At 41.3% G+C, this 4,506-nt stretch overlaps 1 pseudogene; it reads left to right on the forward strand.

Moving 5' to 3' along the window:
* The first annotated feature begins 1,768 nt into the window (after positions 1-1,768).
* On the forward strand, positions 1,769-1,869 carry LOC118154259 (U6 spliceosomal RNA; annotated as a pseudogene).
* Positions 1,870-4,506: the final 2,637 nt, after the last annotated feature.

A 4,506-nucleotide genomic window follows, 5' to 3' on the forward strand; every position in this document is an offset into this window, starting at 1 on the left:
TGCCCAGCCTTAATATGTTTAATCACATATTATGTTATGAACCCTTGCTGGCTCAGTGACCACAACAGGGGAGAGAATCTTGGGACCCTTATTCAGAGAGACCAAGACCAAATAAAGAACCTGATATGCCACTTCCTTCAACCTGTCACCAGTGCATGAATCCTCTTCCTGATGACAGCTGCCCACTGAGCCTTGGCTCTGCACACTTCCTGGGATGGGGAACTCACCCCTCCTCCAAATCCTGTACTATCATGGGTCAAAACTCTGGTTGTGGGAAGTTCCTGAGTCAAGCTGACCACTAGCTCTCAGTGGTTTCCCCTTGGGTCCTCATCTTCCCCAGCACCCCCACAAATAATGGGCTGCTGGTTCCATTTTATTATAACTCTACAGTGCTACAAGGCAGCTCTAGTATCTTGCCCTTGCTTGGGATAACCTGTCCTTCTTCACAGTTTGGGTCTTGACTTCCAAAGTCTTCCTCATCCATGATCTCGAAGATTTATCAGCCACCCATACATAGATGAGGATGCCAATGATGATGATAAAGAGAACAGCTAGCCAGCACTGAGTGCTTACTGTTTACTGGGCTCTATGGGCTCCTGCTATTGGTCTCATGCACACCTATATATGTTGGCTTTGAGTAACTTGTGGCTAGGCGTGATGGCTCACGCCTGTAATCCCAGCACTTAGGGAGGCCGAGGTGGGCAGATCACCTGAGGTCAGGAGTTTCAGAACAGCCTGGCCAACATGGTGAAACCCCATCTCTACTAAAAATACAAAAAAAAAAATAGCCAGACATGGGGCACTTGTAATCCCAGCTACTTGGGAGGCTGAGGCTGGAGAATTTCTTGAACCTGAGAGGTGAAGGTTGCAGTGAGCCGAGAATGCACCATTGTACTCCAGCCTAGGTGGCTGAGTGAGACTCCATCTCACAAAAAAAAAAAAAAAAAAAAGAGTGGTTACTCTAGACCTCTAATAAACAAATATGCCCCTCCTCCAAAACTCTTCTTAAACTAAATTTCAGAAAGGAAAAGCCAACACACACACACACACACACACACACACACACACAAGAATGTTCATTATTTACCTGTCTAAAACCTGATAAAAAGATTTTCTTAAGGGCTCTATAGTCCAAAGTTAACTTAATTAAAAGCAGATATTCAGACAATAATTTTTTAAATAGGGGATTTCTGCTTTTTTCTATTTTGGATCTTGTTTTGGGGAATTTCTTCCAAGTGACTGAAACCCCTCTTTTAATTCTCTGGTGAGTCCCTTTCTCAGTTCCCTTCCTTTCTTGTTGGTATGATTTTTTGCTGAAGGAAAAAAATGGAAAACTTCAGTGGCCTTCTGGAAACCTTAAATTCCTTCTCTGTGCTTTGAAATGTAAATTTCCTACCTTGTTCTCTAAAATTCAGTGAGGTAGGTACTCACTTGGGCAGCACATATATGAAGATTGGAATGAGGGCTGGGTGTGGTGACTCACACCTGTAATCCCAGCTCTTTGGGAGGTCAAGGTGAGTGGATCACCTGAGGTCAGGAGTTTGAGACCAGCCTGGCCAACATGGTGAAACCCCAACTATACTACATACACAAAAATTAGCTGGGTGTGGAGGCACATGCCTGTAATCCCAGCTACTTGGGAGGCTGAGACAGGGGAACTGCTTGAACCCGGGAGTTGGAGGTTGCAATGAGCCAAGACTGCACCACTGCACTCTAGCCTGGGTGACAGAGAGAGATTCTGTCTCTAGATAGATAGATAGATAGATAGATAGATAGATAGATAGAAAGAAAGAAATTGGAACAATACAGAGAAGATTAGCATGGCCCCTGTGCAAGGATGACATGCAAATTCTGAAGTTTTCTTTTTTTAAAAAGAACAAAAATATGTTATTTAATAAAATTAATTAAGGCTGGGTACAGTGGCTCACACCTGTAATCCCAGCACTTTGGGAAGCTGAGGCCAGGAGTTTGAGACCACCCTGGCTAACATGGTGAAACCCCATCTCTACTGAGAACACAAAAATTAGTTGGGCATGGTCGTGCGCACCTGTAATCCCAGCTACTTGGGAGGCTGAGGCAGGAGAATCATTTGAACCTGGGAGGCTGAGGCAGGAGAATCATTTGAACCTGGGAGGCAGAGGCTGCAGTGAGCCAAGATCATGCACTCCAGCCTGGGTGACAGAGTGAGACTCTGAGACTCTGAGACTCCAAGACTCCGTCTCAGAAACAAACAAACTAACAAAATAAAAAACAAACAAAAAGAAAGTCACAAAGGGATCAAATTTTGTTTTGGCTCCTCCCGCTTTGGCAGTGGCTACAAAAGGGAAAACGTTTTTCAAACCTTTTTGGTAACTATACCTTTAGAGTTTTGCCAAGCTAAATTAAATTATGAATATTGAGATTTCTCGCTCTGGGTTCCCCTCCCACAACAGCGTGGGAGCTGTTCTCCCTCTCTCCCTCCCTCTTTCTCTCTCTAATAAATCGCTCTTCCACAAAAAAAAAAAAAAAATTATGAATATTTATTGAATATCAAGATCACTCCCAAAGAAGACATAATTCTAAGACATTAATTACTACATATAATTTTAAGCTCATATACTTTTGATTTCGTGTTTCATAGAAACAAAGGATATTTAGGGGCTGGGTGTGCTGGCTTATACCTAGAATTTCAGCACTTTGGAAAGCTGAGGTAAGAGGATTGCTTGAGGCCAGGATTTGGAGAACAGCCTGGGCAACATAGTGAGACATTTTCTCTACAAAATAAAAGTTTAAAAGTTAGCCAGGAGTGGTGGTGCATGTTTGTAGTCCCAGCTACTCAAGAGGCTGAGGCAGGAGGATCACTCAAGCCTAGGAGTCTGAGGCTGCAGTGAGCTATAATCACACCACTATACTCCAGCTTGGGCAACACAGTAAGACCCTGTCTCAAAAAAATAAAATAAAATAAATAAGATTTGTTAGTAAAAATATCCTATTCCACATTGAAAAATTGTTCTAGTAGAAAGCCTGTTTCCAACTATTATAAAATGTGTATTCATAAATTGTTAGTACATAACTGACAGTTAAAAATTACTTCTGGCTGGGTGTGGTGGCTCACACCTGTAATCCTAGCACTCTGGGAGACCAAGGTGGGTGGATCACCTCAGGTCAGGAGTTCGAGACCAGCCTGGCCAACATGGTAAAACCCTGTCTCTACTAAAACTACAAAAAATTAGCTGGTGTGGTGGTGTGCAGCTGCAGTCCAAGATACTTTGGAGGCTGAGGCAGAAGAATCATTTGAACCTGGGAGGCAGAGGTTGCAGTGAGCCGAGATTGCACCACTGCACTCCAGCCTGGGTGACAGAGTGAGACTGTCTAAAAAAAAAAAAAATTACTTCTTAGGTTTTCAGCATAAATTATGATTACTAAGATTTAAAATTCTGACTAATATATGGTAACTAATACTAGAGACCAGAAGGAAAATAATTCTGTATTCAGAATATATAAGGAAAGTAAGATATATTTTTAGGATGGAAGATTACAAGACGTAATTATATGGTTTTTGTTAAAGAGAATGTGATTTTGCCTAGTTTAGAGGTTAAAGACTGTATTAAATTGGGATAAAAGAAGGAAAAAATGAAATAGATTAACTGAATGAATACAGAAAGTTGAGAAAAGAAAGAGGAATGGAAAAACTGTAAGAGGTTACAAAAGGTTTATGGAAATATTATCTTATGTGGTCAAAGCTGATTGGGATTGGATGGATTTATTTATAAGGTTTTATTCAAATTAGGGCTGGATATGGTAGCTCACACCTGTATTCCCAGTACTTTGGGAGGCCAAGCCGGGCAGATCACCTGAAGTCGGGAGTTCAAGACCAGCCTGAACAACACAGTGAAACCCTGTCTCTATTAAAAATACAAAATTAGCTGGGTGTGGTGGTTCATGCCTATAATCCCAGCTACTCGGGAGGCTGAGGCAGGAGAATCGCTTGAACTCGGGAGGCAGAGGTTGCGGTAAGCTGAGATGGTGCCATTGCACTCCAGCCTGGGCAACAAGAGTGAAACTCTGTCTCAAAAACCACAACAACAACAAAAATAGGCTTCGTATTTATAATGTGCTGATGCACATTATAAATGTGTGCATCATATTTATAATGTTTTAATTTTAAAAAGTAGAATTGTTTTTTTTCTTTTGAACCAGATAATGTTTTTTTTTTCACATCAAGCTAATTTTTGCATTTTTAGGAGAGACGGGGTTTTGCCATGTTGGCCATGCTGATCTTGAACTCCTGACCTCAGGTTGATATGCCTATCTTGGCCTTCCAAATTGCTGGGATTATAGGCATGAGCCACTATGTCCAGTCTCATATAGTATTAATAAGAGATAATAAAAGATTTTTTGTTTACCTTTTGAGTAAGCTTCATAAAGAAAGAAAGGAAAAGGAAGAAAGGAAGGAAGGAAGAAAGAAAAAAGGAAGGAAGGAAAGAAAGAGAAAGAAAAGAAATGGGGGAGAGGGAGAGATATTCT

Source organism: Callithrix jacchus, chromosome 5, assembly GCF_049354715.1.
Source record: "Callithrix jacchus isolate 240 chromosome 5, calJac240_pri, whole genome shotgun sequence".
Taxonomy (NCBI): domain Eukaryota; kingdom Metazoa; phylum Chordata; class Mammalia; order Primates; family Cebidae; genus Callithrix; species Callithrix jacchus.